Here is a 21,161-nt window from a genome sequence, read left to right on the forward strand (position 1 = left end):
TTGTCCATAATTCCTTTCTTTAATGCTGCACCCTCTGTCCATCTCAGTGTCATGATTGTGACAGGTGGAGGCTGAGCAGGATGCGGGGACGAGTCTTAGGAAACAGAAACATACATTTATTCAAACACTTAACACACACGATGTAGCACGCAGGCTATTGGGTTCAAACATCGACAACATCCATGATAAGACAAGAGACTTATATACACGCACGATAGTGACACAAAACAAGGATCAGGTGAGAAACATGAGAGGGCGTTACCATGCAGAAGAACACACACACACACATGCACACACGGAGACGTTTGGGGAGGGGAGGGGCCGTACCGTGACAGAGCCCCTCCCAAATGGCATGACTCCCGCCGCGCCAGCCTATCAGCCCTGAAACCAATGGCAAACGGCGATGCTGGAGGACTAAGTGACCGACACGGGCCAGCGCGAGCAGGACAGCGGGGAGAAGGACAGGGACCAGGACGATGACAGACACAGGGACAAACACACTAACGGGGACGGGCACAGATACAAAGGGGGACAAAGTGATTTGTACATTAAGTGTAATAGGGACAGGCATGGTTACAGGGACAGGCACGTGAACAACACCACACAGAGGGTTGGAAAACAGTCCGGGAAAGGGAGAAGGAACCCCAGCCAGTCCCCCAGTCGACCAGCCTGGAGGGCATTGTCCTTCGCTAGCTTGGGTAGCAGTGGCTGTTCTGGCTTTGGCACATGCTTGTCGGGAGGCGCACCAGCTGTTTTGCCCATTTCTGGGGCAAGCACTGGTGCAGCTGCCTTTTTGCCTCTACGAGGCTTAGGCATAGGTGCATGCCCTCTGGGGCTATTTGCCTTAGGGGGAGGAGTGTCTTCCTCTAACGATGACGATGCCTCCTTGCAAGTCACCCGGGGCAGCTTGCTTGTTGCGGAGCGGCACGTCCTGGGCGAGCCTTAGGTAGAGCCTTGGGTGCTGGAGGCTCGTTGCTCTCGGAGTCTGACGTTTTGCTATAAGTGGGAGGGTCCCTATGGGGGACTTCCTCCACCTCCATTGATGGGTCTTCCTCATGATCGGACTCAAAGTCCGACCGCAGAATAATGTCGCTGCGCCCCTCCATCTCTCCATTGTCCGTGTAACCCTCAAAGTAGTCCGTGTATCCGTAGGACCCAGCGGAGTCCACTTCCGCATTCTGATCATCATAGTCTGGCTGGGATCTGTAGGACTCCGCAGAGTCCGTCCCCAGAACATTCCCAGGGCCCCCAGTGGCCAGTGGCCTCCTCCCCTGTCGTGGGGGTATGGAGTGAGGCCTGGATGACTGAAGGTCTCTGCAGGACCATACGGACCATACGGAGTCCGACTCTGAGTACTGGACATCATTGTACCAGTCCTGGAAGCCCGACGTGGGTTCATCCGACTCCACAGAGTCCGCACCTGGACCACACCCAGGGTCCCCCAACTCCCCCAGTGGCACTCTCCCCTGCTGTGGGAGTCAAGAGTGTGCCCAAGAATATGGAGGGCTTCCCTGCAAGGGCTGTGGGAGGGTGTTTGCATCCTTACCCTTCCTTTGTTTGCTTTTCGTCCCAGGCATCCTTCGGCAGTCGATATTTCTGTGTTCTGTGACAATGATGAAACTTGTTGGTAGAGGTTTGTTTTAAAATATTTGGTCATATTGTATGTGTTGAAAAAGTTTGCTTATTTGTTTCACTCTAAAAGTGGAACTGAATAGACTGACTAATAAACTAAACTGTCTTGTCACTTAAGTGACCCTCATAAACCAGACACTCTAGGGACTCACTTTAAAGTGTACACAATTCTAAGATAATGAAATGGCTGTGCTTTATGTTGATGGGATGATGCGATTTTAAAATCTGTTTTTCATCTTTTGTGATGCTAAATGCCAAGCCTGTTGTTCAGAATGCAGCATTGGTGTTTCTGAACAGGCCATACAAATAAGCAAAACAAATATGTATGGACAGACCATACAAATAAGCAAATGTCTAAATGTAATACACCCACACACTGGTTTTACCATAGTTACAACATAATAAGTTATACCCTAGTAAAATAAGTCTTTCTCATTTCCATAACAGTTCTAGAATCTTCATCATGAACAACAGGATTTCAAAATTGTGAGTGCATTTTTACACTGAAGTACTATAGAATGGCTCTACATTCACATTCTCTGTATTTATTTTAGTGACAAGATCCGTCCTTGACAAACATATGCTCTGGTCATATATAGAGCAAACTGTCAACTATAGATTCTGTTTCCCAACCTGCTTCTCTGGCTCTCTATTTCATTACCATCTTGCTCTCTGTGTCCTTCAGTGCCCCTGTGGGGAGACTGAAGCTAAGAAGCTCAGTTTGCCTAGGTGATGTGCATGGTTCCAGCGCGCATGGAGAGAGGGCACGTGCCGAGCCGATGTTCCTGTGGGTTTGTGCTGATGGTGGCGGGAGGCCGACGGAAGCCTAACAGCTCAGCAGAGATCACTAATGGAGTGTTAAGAGTCACTCTCGCAAGAGGGGTTTACTAGGGCTCCATGCGCATGTTCTTGACTTGCTAATGAACACACACACACATTCATACATGGAAAAACACAAAAACACATGCATACACAGGCTTGTTTCTATATATCCACACACATGCACACCACTTTCTCTCAACTACAACAAGAAAATGCAGATGGCTAGTTTTTGTTGTTGTTGTTTGTTTTTATGACAGACATCACTTGTCAGGATGGTAAAAACAGAACACCAAAATCAACAGAAACTTCTTTGTGCACAATGTACAGTATTTCCCCTCATTAGCCTTTTGCTAATACCCAACATATGTGTCTCCTGATGAAAGCTACAATGTGTGTAATGCACATTATGCCTCATTAGTAACAGTAGAAGGCATAGTATATTGTGAGTTGTCAGGGTAAATCCATTAGATCCACCTTTTAATCCCCCTCTACATAGACTCATGCTGTCTCTGTTTGGCTGTGCTTGTGACTTGCTTACTGCTTTGGTTCGTATAGGCTCTGATCGATGGAAAACAGAAAAGGACCCTGCTTGCTTTTATTTTCTTCCCTGCGAGAAGACAGCATGGCGTGGGTGTAGCTGAAGGTGGGTGATGGATGATCGTGGGACCCAGAGATGGATATGTGAATGAGTGGGCAGGGGTGTTATGGCAGATTGCATTATAGCCTAAAACCATGATCCACGAGCATCCATATGCATAGCCATGCATGCGCATAGATTTGATCTCCACTCTGATGTTGGCAATGTAGTGTTATGTAGGTGTTGTAGTCGAAGCCTGAAGATCCCCAGGGAGATATATCGTAACATTGTGAAATTGCAATCAGTTTGGTAAGAAGTTGTAGTTTTACTGCCAGAATTTAAAGCAAACTCTGTAGTATCACCTCGAATTGTAGAATTCCAGCCTAATAGAACCAAAACAACAACTTTGTTCTGTCAAAGTTTAATGTTGTTTTGGCTCTATGCAAGCAAATTTTCACAACATGGGTGATTTACACAATTGAATGGCAAGTAGCTAAGAAAGCCTCCTTTCAAAGCCTTCTCCTGGTCTTTCTCAGCTGGTGTTTAGATATTTCATTCTGACAGATGGGATTGGCTTTTTTGCATTTCTGATTTGATGGACAGTTCCTTGATCAGGGCTTGGCACTGGGTGAAAGCATATTCCCAAAGTTCAAACCATGGCAAATCTCTTCAAACATTTGATTTGATTCTCTGATTATTCCTCCGTTGCTTTTAGACAAAGAGGACTTGTGTTTTTCTGTTTTGGAAAATATTATCTCAACTGTTATGGTTTATGCTGAGGGAAGTTTTTTTAGACAGTTGGTTTCTTTTATAAGTTCTTGGTTGCAAGAGCACTAAAGGCAAGGCAAGCTGACCTTTTGTGCATTTTAGACAAAGCCGATTAGTTTCAGCTTCCATTAAAGAGCTTTTGAGGCCTGCCAGATGTTTCTTATTCAGTTGTGCAAAGACAACCTACTTTGTGGTGGTCTCACTCCAAAGAATTTCTTTTAGCCTATTTGCATACAACTACGGCTTTTATGGAACTGTGCCTTGATCCACTGACTTCCAGATCTGTAAGCTGTACTTTCTTCAGAATTTCATCAACACAGTTATGAAACTTTGCTAAACATATCTGCATGGTATATCTCCACATGGGGTTAGAGGAAAATTAGTGTGAGTGGCTGGCAAACAACACTATGGTAGGCTTGCTGCACTTCTCAAAAATGTATTGTTCAGTTCCTTGGTCATGTTCAGCTTTGTTTGTACCCTCAAATGAATAAAAGTGAACTTAGGTCCATGGAGAAGTAGTCAGGCATTGTTAAAGGAGTCTTTGGTTGTGGGGGGTGGAAGTAAGTATCTGGCAGTAATTGGAAACAAGCAAAAGCTGCCTCAGGAGACCTGTGTACTTCATGTAGTTTTTAGAAGACGGTCCATTATCTCAGTTCCTCCTGTCTCTCTCTCTCTCTTTTTGTTTCTTTGCCTCTCTCTCTATTTGAGTGCATATTATTCAAACGCAGATCCATGTGTGGAAGGTTCACACAAGCTAATCTAGATGTCATCGAGATGGTACCCCTTTATATGGGCCAGTCTGATAGGTGGTTGGTCACTTATCACATCTCCTGTACTGGAGGTTACCCACTTATCACATTTCCTGGGCTGACAAGAAGGTGATATGAACAATGACCAACAATACTGCACACACCCACCTGGGTTTAAATACATAGACATAACAAGACTAAACCAGGTGCAGGTGTGTGCCAACAAGGAGGGTATGGTTACAAATAAGACAACAACAAAGACCTTCCACTGCATGCGACAGGCCGAACCATGTGACTAGTTGGGAAAGGAGCAGACTGTGACAGTACCCCCTTCCAAGGGGCGCGGCTCCTAACGCATCCATCCCAGAACTGTGTACCCCAAGCCGACGTGTATACATACACACAAACACATACAGCAAACGGCAAAGCCTGGTGCCCACCCAACACAAGGCAGACTAGGAACCGCCAACAAGGGAGACCTCCTAGAATGAGGAAGAAAGGCAGAGTCCATGCCTCTCTCAGGGCACCGAAGGTGCGGCCACACACAAATAGATGCACCTATACACACACAAGGCGCTGTAATGTGTATATAGGCACCACTGGACACGTGTCCTTGGCGCCACTGGACACAAAGAGGTGCATGTCTGCCCTGGCTCTGAACGTGCTACTCCCCTCAATGGTCCTCCTTTTGTCAGCCACCCTAGGAGCGCCACAGAGGCAGTCCACTTCCTGGGCTTTGTGCAGACCCATCCAGTATTCTTGGTGTGTCCACAAAAGAGGCCTTTTCTTCACTAGCCAGACACCTAGTCAGCTCCACCAAACCACCTTCACCGCGGTCCCCGCGAAGGCCCTCGGCTCTCCATAGTCCTGGCTCGGTAGCCCTAGGCCACCCCAAAGAAATTCCAGGGGGCATTCCCCTCCTCTTCCAGAGTAGCTGCAAACACCAAAAGGAGGGTGTGATTACAAATAAGACAACAACAAAGACTTCCCACTGCACGCGCGGGCCAAACCACGTGACTACTGGGGATAAAGTGGTTATAGGTGAACTGGTTCAAGATCAGCATGAAACTTTTTCTTTAATGAAAATTTGATTCATGGTTCTATTTGCAAGAAAAATAATCAAAATTAATATTATTAAAAAGATTGGCAAAGCATTTAGTAGACTATATATCCTGCAGGGTGTCATAAAAATGGCTCTAAATTATGGAGATGCAATGACTGAATTTCTTGACCTGTATTTCAATAAAAGTAACCTTACCTAAAGAAAATGAACTGGTGGCACATATACACACGAATGACAATAAGAAGGCATAAGTAGTATGGAGATAATCTCTATTAATTTAGGAATGTCTCAAGTGTGCGTAATAACTCATTTGAATTAAAGTAAAATTCCCAGGTTTAAAAAAATCCCAGTATTGCATGAACACCTGCAGTGTTCAATTAATGTTTGCAGTGTTTGTTTAAGTCCAGCTTGAATCATTTTCTTTGCCAGTATAATGGCAGATCAGCAACAAAATAAAAACATAGAAATGTGAGAGCTGAATTGTGAGACATGTCATTATACTTCTAATTGTGTTGTCCAAAAATATGGAATTACATTATGATTTGGTTTAGTTATACAATTGCTGGAAAGAGTTCAGTGGGGAATCAACAAAAAAGGGCCATTTGTCTCGCAAAGCATGGGTTAATTGTTCTATATGGAGCAGATTTGCAGGTTGTGAGCTTTCTATGCTCACATCAGTCAGCAAATATATGGCATGAATCCTCAGGCAGTGATCCCTTGAGGGTTGTTTTTTTCAAGCCAGTTTTAACAGGTGAAAAAAAAATAATAATAAAAAAAGAAAATATATATATATATATATATATATATATATATATATATATATATATATATATATATATATATATATATATATATATATATTGTGTGTGTGTGTGTGTGTTCAGTGTACAATTGTGCTCTAAATATATGAGGAGGAAGCCAAATGATTCATTTTATTGCTTTTAAGACAAATGGGAGGCAATCAAATGCTGGCATTTGTAATGACATCAGTGGGCCTGAATCTAAGCCTTGGATGAACTCTGCATTGGATAGAATTATCTCTTCCAACAGAACCCACTCATCTAAAGAGCTTGATACTTGTCTGTTGGATTCAGTTAAATATCTTGGATCAATTAGATCTAAGCCAGAAAAGAACTGAGCTGTGATGTCTTGATGTCTTTCAAGACTGTCACTAAGACCACCAGAAACTTAGTAGATGTGATACAAGTTCAAGTTTAAGTTTGGTTCAATTCACTTGTTGTATAGACAGATGTATAGACACACAGTAGCTTTATGGAAACCTGGACTCTTTAGACACTTAAAATACAAACTGTGGGCATCAATGATGAGGAAAAACTCATACTCCTCGTGCATGTGAAGTTGCAGGAAGAGAGAAACTGGAAAGAGAGAACTTGAAAGATGTAAAGGAAAGATATATAACTTATGTTTTAAGGTCTGTTGCCAAGGGGGTACTTCTGTAACTCCAAAAAAACTTAATGTTATTCGAGAATACTGACCAACCAGACAAGCAAGACATTATGGCTGGCTAACATTTATGGATGGCTAACACAAACAGCAATAAATTCCATTGTTCATCTGGCTGCTGATGGAATCTGATGCACAGCAGCAAAATAGCTGGCAAATCTGAAGCTCATTACCCTCAGGAGTGCCAAAGCCGTTTCTGCTGTACTGATGAACATATGGTGAGCAGAGCCAAACTCAAATACCAGCAATGAAGAATTCATACTCAATATTTTGAGGGTTCATCTGAGGAAGTGGCTGCAAGGCTGAGGCATTGAAAGGTGAACCATTTGCCTTTTTGCATGAAAATGTCATCTGGTGGGGCCATTCATATTCACAGCACATTACAACAAAGGTGTCTGGTGAAATTAGTTGGGTCTCGAGTGTGTTGTATGCTCTGCTCCCCGCAGCTCTAGTTGGACACCACAAAGGCTTGGATGAAGAGACCAATTCTGCCACTCATTCTTTGGATACTGATTTAGTAAGATTGCAGTGTCCTCATTATGTCGCTCTATCAAGATTTAATTTTTATTTTTATTTTTTTTTACCTGTAATGGATTACAAAATATTTTAGTACTAAGTTGACTTACATGCCCATCATATCCTTCAGCTTAATGCAGATAATGATGCTGAGCGAATGAGCTCCCTCACAGTCATATAATTATCATGCTGACTCTCACTGAACCAGCAGTTCTGTTCCCTCCTAGCACCCTCCACAGTTGTGGACCACTGATAATGCATTTGACTATGAGAGCTCACCTCACAGTCACTTCTGACTGGTGCATCTCACACAAACATGGTAAGATATTTTTAACAGATCTGTTGCATTAGATTTGTGACATATTAGAGTGGATTAAAATACTCTGTCCCCAAGATTATTTTGAACAAGAGATTACATGGAACATAGGGACAGATCACCCAAACTTGGGTCCCCTCTGAAACTTTTCCCACTCTTTTTAGATAAGACTTTAAAAGAAAGATTGGCCCTAGAGAAGAGTTCTCCAGAAGATATTGACAAGTGCTCATTGGAGGCCCTGGTCCAGCTGAGTCCACCAACTCAAAACCAATTCCCACATTGCTGTCTGAGAGATATCAATCAATTCTCTATTATCATAGTACTCAAAGACAAGTGATCATTTGGGTTCTTGTTGATGAATAATAAACTCATGGTCAATGAGGAAGCTAGGTCTTCTGGGCAAAGGCAGGTGTTTTACATATAGGGCTGCATGCCATGCCATGCTGCTCCAAAGAGCCTGTACTTCTCTGGCTATGTGGCTGAGTGCCAGAAGCTGGATATCATTCTCAGAGTGTTGAAGGGGTGATGGCTGGGTAGGATGGAGAGAAATGTGCCAATGCTGTGAAGGACACATTATAGATATAGACAGATCCTGAGTCAGGATCAACTGAGCAGACCTTTAATGTTTAGGTTTTAAGTCACTTTACAAATGATGCACCTTCCTGTGTGAATCTACTGATAATTTGTTAGCAATGGCCTTATGTCAGATTTAGTCAGTTGAAATTATTAAATGTTTAAGGGATAGGGATATGTTTTATTGTGACAGTGTTTTAACCATATGCACAGTAATGTTATAGGGGATTATATTATAAGGGATTACCCATAATCTCTAGTCGAGTTGCAGCACTTATACTAAGTGTATTGCATGTGTAGATCTGTAGATCTGACCAAATCAGTTCCAAGATTGACACAAATATTTCCCTTTGTCTTTTGCTGAACTTGGATTAACAGTGACCTATGTTGTATCTTTTTTTTTTCACTCCATCCCTTTTAGTCCTTAATGGTAAAGATAGTAATCAAACTGAGGCAACCTGATACTGCTCACAGATGCACTTATTATGTTCATTCCACTGGGACCTATATTAAAGACCATAAATCCTCTCTTCAGCCCTGTGAACCTACAGCATTGGATTGCATTTACCATACGCTCGACTTGGCCTGAAATCCGAGATCAATATCACCATCACTGTGTGATCTGTCACAAACGAGTGACTTTGCTGCACAAGCTGTTGGATTTATTACACGGCAATGATGGGTTTCGTGGTAAGATGTTGTATCCTCTCTGAGTCTTCCTCTCATGGCGCAATCATGCAGCCTGTTTCATTTGGCTTCTCACATGGTCTGAAACTGTGCCAAGCTTGTTCGCAAGCTCCCAGCCATGTGTCTATCTTAGAAATACGCCACTGTTCAGTTTTTACTTAGTACTGTCCATAGGTTGACTCATCTGAGTCACACACTAAAATGGCCGCACGCAGGACCTCGCAGTCTTTAAGTGGTGCCAAATCTCACCTGTTCTTCAGCAACAGTCCTAACATATCCTGACATTCCTGACTGAGCTGGTTTATTTACCACCGCTGGCAACTCCCGATAGGGAGAGGATAAACTAGGCCTACACTTCCTTTTGACTCCTGCCAAGATACTTCGTTCTCACACTTCCAGAAGCATACAAGTCCTTGCCATTTTTAATCACACCAAGAAAAGTAAAGGGAGGGGATGAATGAGGGAGAAGTGAAGAGAGATAGTGTTTATCCTCCCCAGTGACTGATAAAGAAGACACAGGCCCACTAAAAGCAGATGGGGGGTGGGGGGGGGGGGGCAGGGTAATGATTCAAATCTGAGAAGAAGATCTGAAAAGTACATCTTAATTATATGTACCATGGTGTCACTGGCTCCTGCCCTTTGGAATTACACCCCACCCCCAAGCCCTGACGAATAGAGTGATAGGAATATGAAATGATCACGGGAAGCTTATCTCTTAAAAAATCAATTATAGACGCTTTGGCAGAGATCAGAAGCATGGCTTGACTGCACGAGACCTATGAGAGTTGGGAAGAGAGAGCAAAGGAAGGAAAGGAGAGAGGGAAGAAAAAGGAGGGAAAGACAGAAAGAAAGGAAAATAGACAGAATGAAAAAAAGCAGATTGAGAAGAAATTGGTATATTGATGAGGTTCTGGGACTCATCAGGGTCAGGCTGTGAAACCAAGGCAGAGGAAAACAGGAATAGTGGTTTCGGTGTGTTTCCTTGGATGAGAAAGGAATGAACTAAAATGGAATGACAAATAATCTTCACTAAGGCTAAAAACCTGTCTGGATGAATGCTGTATAAATACCTGAGCTCTCTCAATGTGACAGTAGCTTTCTGTGCTTCTGTTCAGAGCGTTATGTTTGCATTGGGTCTTTCAGACTCTCCTCACTGCACTGCACTTATTTTCACTGTAATATAATAATTCTCAGCCCCCACACACTGTCGATGGCATGGTATGAATTTGTAATTGCTGTGGGCAGTTATCTCAGCCAGGTCGACTGCTAAGATTCTTGTAAACGCTCCAATTCTGGTGGCATGTAGTATAACCTTTGGGATCTCTCTTCGTCTGAAAATCATTCTGGTCTTTGTCTTTTCCAAAGAAATGATACTGTTTTATTTGTGCAAACTCTCTAATCTCTAATATACATCTTTCTCACATATCTAACTGGTGTGTGTGTGTGTGTGTGTGTGTGTGTGTGTGTGTGTGTGTGTGTGTGTGTGTGTGTGTCTATGTTTGGGGGGTGTCAGGTGATTGACAATAGAATACATAAATGAAAAGAAAAATCTCATGGGATTTTTCCACTGTTCTAAATTACAGTGGGTCATGAAATTATTTTCTTGACAAACATATTCTGCTGTACTAATATTGCAGTAAATGTTCAATAAAATACTATGATAACAGTTATAAAAGTTATAAAACATCATTTATCATGCCATTTCAACAACTCAACAACCTATTTAATTGGAGGCCTATATGTAAGACTTCATTAGGCTCACAATTACCTGACTGAGGCACATAAAGGATCTATAGACCTCACATTACACAAACCTAATGCTTCATGGTGTTGCAAAGTTGTGTAAAAACAACATGAGACATATTTGATATTCTGTTGTCTTTTATAGCATCACAAACAATTGATTTTGGCTGCTAATTTCTGGTTTATCTTCACTTAATATACTGTGGTTAAACCGAGTAATGGAATACATTACTATGGCTCCAATTATTTACTCATGTCCGGTTTCCATCTTGAGCATAGTTACTTTGCATGCCTTGACTGAGCCAAATATTTGATTAGACATTACACATATTGAAAAATTATTAAGAAAGTATTAATTAATCACCACCTTCTCTATTTGACTTCACTTTACCCAATACTAATCTCATAGTGCTTAAAATGAAAAGGAAATTTTAAGTTAAGGACCCCTTAACTGCAATACACATGATGTTGTGCTTTTGTGCTTTGTGTCAAAAATGTATTTGGCATAGGCTTAAGAATAAAAAGCACAAAGCTAAAGCAAATTTTCAATGAATAAATAATACCTGTTATGTTCTACGAAGTATCTAGTCTATACATTTCAATGGATAAAATATTCTTATTTTATCATGTATAAAACTATGGTACACCATGTTATTTCAAGCAGTCATGTATCAAAATTTTAATGTACAACTAATGAGTGCAAGATATTGCAAAGTTATGGCTAGAAACATTTTTTAAACATGCTTCAAATATAAATTCAACATCTGCATGAACTTTATCCCAAGTTATAAAATAGACAAAGCTATACCTCTGATGTCTGTCTGCATTTGTTACTTTTTTACTGCAGATTCTGTGTAAGAACAGAATCATACTTAGAGCATCAAGTACTAGCTTTTGAGGAAAATAAAGCTTTCCCTGCTATAATCAGAATCAACATTATATAAGATCATTTTGTGTACACTCTGCCATACAAATGAACTCCGAGACACCATAAGCCATTTTATGCCAATCTAAGACTCTTTTCCTTAATCAAATCATGAAAATATACATTTAGTTGTGAACATTAATATTAACATTAAGCATAAACACTGAAAGGTCCTCAGTACTACTATTTCACTATTAGCGTTTGCAAAGCTACTTTGGATCTATAGAGCTTTGATTTATAAAGAGGCCAACACAGTGTTGTTTGCTTTAAAACATGTATTGTGCCATTGAAAAAGAGACCCGTTAACTGTTTATGTTCATTTCATATCAATATGAAAACATCAAAATCAGGAAAGGTACCACAAACATTTCTGATAGTTGGCAGATCAAAAGAAACTAGCTTAGATGAATCCTGAATTAACCTGGTCTTTTTGATCATTAATTTTAATGAAAAGGTGGCTCAACATGACAAAGTATAGTGGGGAAAAAAACACCACATATTTCTCGTTTGTCATAAATATGTCTGAAATCTAATATAAATTGACTTGGGCTGAGAGAGAGTGGTGATTCATCCATTCTTCACAAACAGACCTATCATATTTTATACTATTAGGTTCTTTAGACAACAATCAGATTTCTGTAATCATGGAGGGTTCTTTCTAGAATGACTAAATACCAGTTCACAGTGGTGTCACTGACTTTCCTTTTTCTGAAATGATTAAGGCAACATTATTAACTGTACAGTGGCCTACAGATGTATACAGTAAAAATTACAAAGATGCACACAATGTTTCCAGAAAAACAAGAGGTTTGGGGTAGAGGTTTGCAAGCAAGGTTTGCAATTCTAGGAGGTGGAACCAATATTAGAAATTGTAGATGTTTAACAATCACTCAGTGGGGTTGTAAAGTTGAGAGAATGTAGATTGTTTTTTTTTTCTTTGAGGTTTCTGACTTCATTGCTACCAAAGAAACAACTCGCAATGCCATTAATTAGCACTAAAATGCCTTGCCCCTGGAAACTCAATTACCTCGTCAATGGACACTTAATTTGCATTAGTATTAAAAGGCCTTACCACTGGAAATGACAAATCTGTACATCTCTTGCAGGAAATGCAGTAGTCAATTCCTGCAGTAATGCATGAGGAGGAATGGGTGATAAAAATTGATCCTTTCATGGTAGTTATTTTTGTGGCTGTGTTAATACATTTACATGAAGCACATCTAGAGCAGTTGCAGGATACAACACCACAGTTATTATTCAAATGGTTATTTATCTCACTCTTGACAAGCATGTCTTTTATGTTTTTGTCTCATCTGTAGGAGAATAGTTGAAGAAGCTTAAAAAGGGATGTGGTCTCTGCATCATCCTGAAGGATTCTGAAGTTTTTACATATAATATCAGCCACTCATTTATTTGTAGCATGATAAATTAGCACCAAAAGATTTCTTGTTTTCGTTACAGTAGATTGGTTATAGTTTAGTGTGCCCACCTTTGAGCCAGCAGAATTAAGGATTTGTCATTTCCAGTGGCAAAACATTTTAAGGCTAATGATCACTGCATATCTGTTTGCATTGCCAGTTGTTGCTATAACAATGTTAAGAAACTCAAAGAAAAAGTACTGATCTACACTCTAACTTTAGAACCCTGTGAAATTAAACATCTACTTTTTGTAATTTAAAGAGGATCCACTCCCTAGAGCTTGCACAGCTAATGAAAGACCTCTGTCTGAAATGTCCTGGTTCTCTGGAAACCTTATATACTTCATTGTTATCTCTACATGTTATTACTACAGTACACAGATTTACTCCTTGAAATCTTCTTTGCATATATATATATATATATGTATATATGAGGAAGATATCCTTAATCAAAAGACTTTTTTTCCCTTTTTTTTTGTGCATGTATGCTGCAAAATAAATTGCCTCAAGAAAGGAACAAGAAAAAAAGTATGGTAATGTGTTAAAAATCCCATTTACAAAAATCTGCTCTTAAAAATGATTTGACACTGAGTTTACCAAGCTAAAAAATAAGTGTTCATATAATATATTAGTATAGACCTTGTACTTGAACTGCAATCATGGCTCCTGGAGCACACAGGAATTATAAGGCAGTGAGCGAATGTTTAGAAAAAAAAGGTATGAGAGAGCATGGGTTGAACTGCAACACAATATCTCTTTAACCCCACTGAAAGAACTTACAATCAGCTCCCTCAAAAACCATGCTGTTCCAAGCCGATCCCTCGCACTACCTCTCTTTCTCTGTTTGTCAGTGCTGTGGCTAATACTTCTCCTTTTCAGAACAGACACTAGGCTTCTAATTAGGGGCCTGGCTTGGTTGCCATAGCACCTCGGTTGCCATGGTTTTGCAGAGGGACGGCTCTGTAATGACAGCGAGGCTGCGGCGGTGCAAGGCGTGTGGGGGGAGATACGGTGCGTGCCTGTGGAACAGCGACCGCGATGCTAATCGGGTCTGACCAATAAAAGCGGAGTAGTGAATCTTTTATGTCACTCGCTACCATCTAACCCCCTTTAAGGCAAGGCCACATCCACTGGACATATTCCAGCAACTTATGAAACAAAAACATACTTCTTATCTGGGACAATACAACAGAACAAGTCTGGCCTCATATGGCCTCATATGTCTTGTGAGCATAATCCAGCCATAGAGCAGGGAAAACAGAAAAATATGCCTGACCAGAGAAGAAAGGTTATATGGGCACTAAGAAATGGGACATGGAGGCTGAGATGCACCTTTAACTTCAGTGTCAAAGATACAAGTATAGCCAAGACAAATTTCTTGCGAAGTTTAACAAAAATATTACGGCGTTTGTTGAACTGAAACTGATAATAGTGTTCGAATTATAGCCTAATGCTTCTTGGGCTGGCCAATCTATGCAAGAACACCACAGATTGAGGGAAACTGGGCATAGTACTGTCAGTACTACAGCACCAGAAATAACAGTAGTTTATAGTTTCTGCTGCTGGCCTTACATGATAATTCATAGTTAATATACTGTTTTTATTCTCATCACAGTGGGCTAAGTTCACCTTCATTTATAAATACAACGTGTGCATTGACATACACAATGAGACAGTACTTGTTTTGCATTTGTCTGTTCTGAATAAGTGCAGGTCTGTGCTCTACCATTTTTGCCATGATGATGCTGTTGGAGAGAAAAATCACAAATCACACAAAATCATACAGTCTTGGGTTTGTGGCTTTAAATTGATAGTGTTTAGAGTGCTCAGTGTGACATATTCACCAGCAGTTTATTTAGTGTTTTGTAACCAAATACTCTGTTTCCTCACACATAAGGAAAACCTAGGCATAAGGATAACATGTATTCTATTCTATTCCATTCTATTCTATTCTATACACTGTCATGTTGTAGCATCTTAGAATAGCGCACTGCTGTTTTCTAGCAGATACAGATAGACACATTTTCAGTAAAACCATGAATGATTCTAATTATCTCATTGATGGATTGTATTATATGCACTGACTTAAAAGATTTGGCAGTACTGTTTCTTGGTATGGTTATGGAAGTTCCACTATTTGAATTGAACAGAATTGAACTGAATTAAATTATTATTATTATTATTATTATTATTATTATTATTATTCACATTTATATAGCACCTATAAATGGGGGAATCTAATCTAATCTAATTATCTTGTAGAGCACAGTGCTCAAGACCCACATTAAGTTACGGAAGAATGCAGCATGGAACGCACAAGTGGGGCAGATATTGGGCTGCCACTTGCACTGTGGGGGATGGAGAAACCCAGCAGGTCAACCACTGTGCTCGTACACTTCGCTGAATTCTTGCTTGATCCCTCCCACATGGAGTAGAGTAAGAGATGTAATGGAGGCAACACGCTCTCCACATCTCTCTGCTGGAAGTCTGAGCAATATGCCTGCGTCGGTTTTTATGCTGTCAGTTTGCGGTGTGGGTTCAGCAATCGTCTTGAGGTGTTGTTTGTGAAAATGTACTTGGTTGGAAGGACAAAAGGCAGCTGGGAGTATGTGCACAATGATTTAATAGTGAGGTCAAAAGAAATCAAATAAGAGCAAAGTCATCTTGCTGCATTGCTGCCCTATTAAGAACACAATCCAAGCTGGATGTCTCCCAGAAGCCTGTTTTTGTTCACTGTGCATAAGCCTGTTCTTTGTCACTGTTAATGAACTGTCCATAAGTATGTTCTTGTTTACTGTGCATAAGCCTGTATTTGTTCACTGTGCATATACTGTGCATAAGCCTGTTCTTGTTCACTATGCATAAACTGTGCATAAGCCTGTTCTTGTTCACTGTGCATAAACTGTGCATAAGCCTGTTCTTGCTCACTATGCATAAACTGTGCATAAGCCTGTTCTTGTTCACTGTGCATAAGCCTGTTCTGGTTCACTGTGCATAAACTGTGCATAAGCCTGTTCTTGTTCACTGTGCATAAACTGTGCATAAACCTGTATTTGTTCACTGTACATAAACTGTGCATAAGCATGTTCTTTGTCACTGTTAATGAACTGTCCATAAACAGTTTGATTTTAACAGTGGGGAATTTTATACAAGGTGTCGTGTCCCATGTTTCCGCTACTTTCTTCACTACCATATAATTTCATGATTTCATTGCTTTTTCCGTAACTCACATGAAATTGCCCCTTGCCTGGTCCTCGGTAATGATGAAATGGTGCTATTGATTGTACCCATGTGCATTCCTTAGCCATAGCAACAAACTATGTGTGTGTGTGTTATCTAAATCCAACTAGACTCTTACCGTTAATCCTTCTTACACCATGCAGACCAAGCTGCTCGAGGACTACAAATCTCTAACCTGTGAAAGTTCAAGACAACCTAGAAATAGCCATTGAACCCAATGGACTTCATATTAGGTCCATTGAGACTTTCTTTGCATTGCTGATGCTATGGTATTTAAAGTACACTAGCTGTAGTTTGAACACAGGCAAGCAAATCTGCCATGATGCCTTAGCCTATTGTCATCGATTTCAGATGCAGGGCAATAATTTATAAAGAAGCACCCATGCATACTTTGGATGCAATTCAGGCTTATTTTATTCTGAAACACCCATTCACCTAGAGGTACAGAAGTGTATCTGTGATGAGGGGAGTCTTAGCAGGATGCAAAGAGGAGCCGTGATACACACAACGACGTTTATTTATAGACACAAAAGACAACGTAGCTCTAAGGCCATCGGGGAATCAAACACTGACAATACTAACGTTAACACAAAGGACTTATATACGCTCACATTAACAACACAACGAGGAGCAGGTGTGAAACACATGGGGGCATGCCCACACACACACACACTGAAGACTGAGAGACCCGACACGGGCCAGTGCGAGCAGGACAACAAGGGGAAGGACAGGAACCAGAACAAGAGCAGACACAGGGACGGGCACACTGACGGGCACAGGCACAGACACGAATGCGGAGGATGCATTAAATGTGATTGGGACTGACACAGTGACCGGGACAGATACGTGCACATAATTAAATATCGGGTTATGAATAAGTCCGGGGAAGCTGGGAGGAGCTCCAGCCTGTCCCCCAGTCATTGGCTGGCTCGGAGTCCAATTCTGCTGTGGGGGAATGGAATCGCCCTTCGCTGAGTTGGGTGGCGGTGGCTTCTCTGGCTTTGGGGCACATGCCTTAGGAAGTGCACCAGTGGTTTTGCATGTCTCTGGGGTGGGCACTGGTGACGCCTCCTTTTTGTCTCTTTGAGGCTTGCGTACAGGTACATGAGCTCTGGGGCTGTGTGCCCCAGGTGAGGGAGTGTCCTCAGACGATGACGGCACCGCCTCTTTGTGAGTCACGCGGGGCAGCTTGCTGATTCGAGTGCGATGTGCCTTGGGCGGAACCTTGGGCACTGGAGGCTCGTTGCTCTCCAAATCTGCTTATCATGTGTCCATCACAGATGGGGAATCCTCATGGAGGGCCTCCTCTACCTCCATTATGGGATTCTCCAAACAGCCGACCTCCGAATCTGACCGGAGGCTGATGTCTCGACACTCCTCACTCCGCTCATACTCCTTGTAGTCCTCCCGGTAGTCCCAGTACGGATAGTAGGACCCTGCGGTGTCCGACCATGTAAACTGATCACCATCGTACCCGTTCCGGTACTCCGCCGAGTCCGACCCCATACTACACTCAGGGCCCCACAAAATTTCCCAGGAGCACTCTCCCCCGTTGTACCAGTGTGGAGAGTTCCCAAGAACATGTGGGGTTTCCCCGCAAGGGCTGGGGAGGAATGATGACATACCTTCTTCCCCATCTTCTTCTTGCTCCTCTTCCCTGGCATCCTTCGGCGGTCAGTGTCTCTGTGACGAGGGGAGGCTTAGCAGGATGCGAAGAGGAGCCGTGATACACACAACGATGTTTATTTATAGACACAGAAGACAACGTAGCTCTAATGCCATCGGGGAATCAAACACTGACAATACTAACGTTTACACAATAGACTTATATATGCTCACATAAACAACACAATGAGGAGCAGCTGTGAAACACGTGGGGGCATGCCCACACGGACACACACACACATACACACACACACACACACACACACACACACAGGTAGACGTTTGGGGGGAGGGGCTGTACTGTGGCCGTATCCCTGTGCATTTATTGGCTTTCTGAAAATTTGGGATCGTTTGGGATGCCAGTTTGGGATGCCAGTTAACAGCTCCTTTATGTTCTTTTAATCTTAAAATACACACAGTATCGGCAGTAACATACTATCTTCCTTAAGAAAAAGAGCAGACCAATAAGCAGAAATACTTTTATTTTATTTTATCTGGGGGCTATGGGGTTTACCATCGCTGGGAGCAAAAAAAAATGTGATAGAACCTTTGGAATGCTGAAAAGTTGTTTCAAATTCTCAGTCAAGTACAAACACGTGTATGGACAGCCGCCTAGCAGTGACTTCTGTGGGAATTGAGGCGTTTTGCCCAGCATGTGATAGATGAGTGCAAGAGATGTTAATAGTATCATATGGAATATGGTATCATAAAGTTCATATCAACTTATGTCATATCAAGGAAAGTTTGTCATTACAGGCAGAATGCGTCTGAATGCTTTTTAAACATAAAATGCACATTTAATATGCTATGTGATTATCTGTACTATTAAATTGCATATAGCTAATACTCTTAGTACACTCTTAGCAGAACAAAATGAGCTATATTTTTAAAGGTGCTGCACGCAACCTTTGTAGTTTAACATACATTTAGCTTAACATATAACTTAACGCACATCTGATTTATTTAGTAGAAATCTGACTGTTATTATATGCCAAACACAGTGCATACCACGCTTTTACGCTGCGTAAAAACCTGCGTAAAAGACGGCTGTGGCCGCTCGTTACCTTTGCTTGTGAGGTTCTCTCTCCATCTGTCCCTTTCTTTTCTTCTTCTTTATTTCTTTGCGGCCTTGCGACGGATTATTTGCAAGAGGAGGGTGGAGGTTGAAGTTGAAAAGTGCTTGAAATCACTTAAGGAGCGCTGAGTGCACTATTGTTGCCCAGCCGTGGATAATCTACGGAGACAGCGAAGCGTCAGGTGGGCTGTACAGCGCCAGTCTGTACAAATGTGTTTATTTAATGGTGGAGTATTTGTCAGACAGCTTTGGGCTCACGTTGGAAAATAAAGTGCAATATGCAAGCTCCGGGGGAGAAGTGCTGACCCTGCGTAAGCACAGGAGCAAATCTCCCATCCTGTCGTTTCTCTCGCTCTCGCTTTCTCTATGCGCGCGCGTCCGTGTGTTCAAAGGCTTAGTGTTTAAAACACCAAAATAACTCATCTGATTCTGATCAGAGTGGAAAGCTATTTACTCGAGAGCCTAATGAATGCAAATCTGAGATTTGCGTTCTCAGCCCAAGTGTGAACAGCATTTGACTGATATTGTGTGTTACATGTTTTTATGCTTTGTTTATGTCCCTGCAGTGTTGTTTCATGAGCAGTTAATTCCCTCACCTACGATATGTGTAGGTGTGTATGTGTTCCCTGCATGTCTTTATTTCTAATACATGTGTCCACTGCATGTGGGTGTGCATACCGTACTGCTGAGCTTACATCTTAACTAAGACAAACGGTGAACATTGTTGGAGAAACTGAAGGAGAAAAGGGGAGAGAGAAAAAGTACATGTGTACACGGTCGTGTGTGTATTTCCTAATACAAGAAAGTAATTCCATGCAGAAGCTGGTCTGACAGCCACAATAGATGTTTTGAGCCGAGGTTACAAATCAGTCCATGGGATTGGCAACAATGTGCACCTCTCTGAAATACTGCGCCTTTTCCTCTGGGTCAGTCTTTCATGTTACCAGTTCACTCTCCTGCAGTGGGGATGACAGCCTCGCTACCAATATTTGTTTTTTCCTTAGCGAAGATGAATGGCGTTGCAGCGGTGATAGCATGTTGGCTTTAGTGGCCATGTCTTATTCATGATGAAGTTGTAAGCTTGAAAACGAGAAGACCAGTGTCTGGACTGAAAACCATGTAGGGACATTAAACAACCAGAACAGAGTCATCGGTGTTAAAATGTCTTTTGAATGTTCGAAAGTGACAAGACTGCTGCAATGGAGACATTTTTTTCATCTCTCACACACACACACACACACACACACACACACACACACACACACACACACACACACACACAAACACAAACATTCATGGGTGGCAATGTGATGCAGACTGTAAAGCAGACGCATTCTAAAAGCCTTGTTTATTGACTACATCAATCATATGAACCAAGTCTCATGGCTACTCACATTTTATTGACACATGGATGGAAATACTATATAAAATCACTGTGTTAGAGTGCTAATGGGGAGGTGAGAAAAGAAAGAGAAATGAAAGGGTCTATCCAATGGCATAAACCAAACAGAGCCATGGGATCTAATAATACAGGGTGTGATGTCTCATGATACCTCAACCATAAGAGACAGGTGTTACATATGATAATGCATATTAAACAGGCATGTCTTTAAGTCAGAACAATATAATAACATAATATATGCGGGTTATTAACAGGTTTGCCATTTGTTTTTTACTTTGAAAATGTTTTTAAGGATAAGTCATAATGCAGAAAATACAATAATTGTTCATTTATTTCTCTTTTTTTGTGTGTTAAATATGATCGGCAGTATTAGTACTGAAGGGATAGGAAGGGCTACATTTATTTACGGTTTTCTGCATTCATGGGGGTTTTGCGTCCCTATGGTATTTGTTTCTTAATTAAATGAATTTTTATTTTGGGCTCTTGATAATAAATATCAGATTGCTGGAGTTTAAACAGCCAGTCC

The 21,161-nt window shown here is 41.5% G+C and overlaps 1 protein-coding gene across 1 annotated transcript in view; it reads left to right on the top strand.

Annotated features, from left to right (window-relative positions):
* The window catches only part of asic1b (acid-sensing (proton-gated) ion channel 1b), a 157,389-nt gene that overhangs the window by 31,270 nt on the left and 104,958 nt on the right, over window positions 1-21,161 (top strand). The window lies entirely within an intron of this gene.

The sequence above is a fragment of the Electrophorus electricus genome, chromosome 20 (genome assembly GCF_013358815.1).
Source record: "Electrophorus electricus isolate fEleEle1 chromosome 20, fEleEle1.pri, whole genome shotgun sequence".
NCBI lineage: Eukaryota > Metazoa > Chordata > Actinopteri > Gymnotiformes > Gymnotidae > Electrophorus > Electrophorus electricus.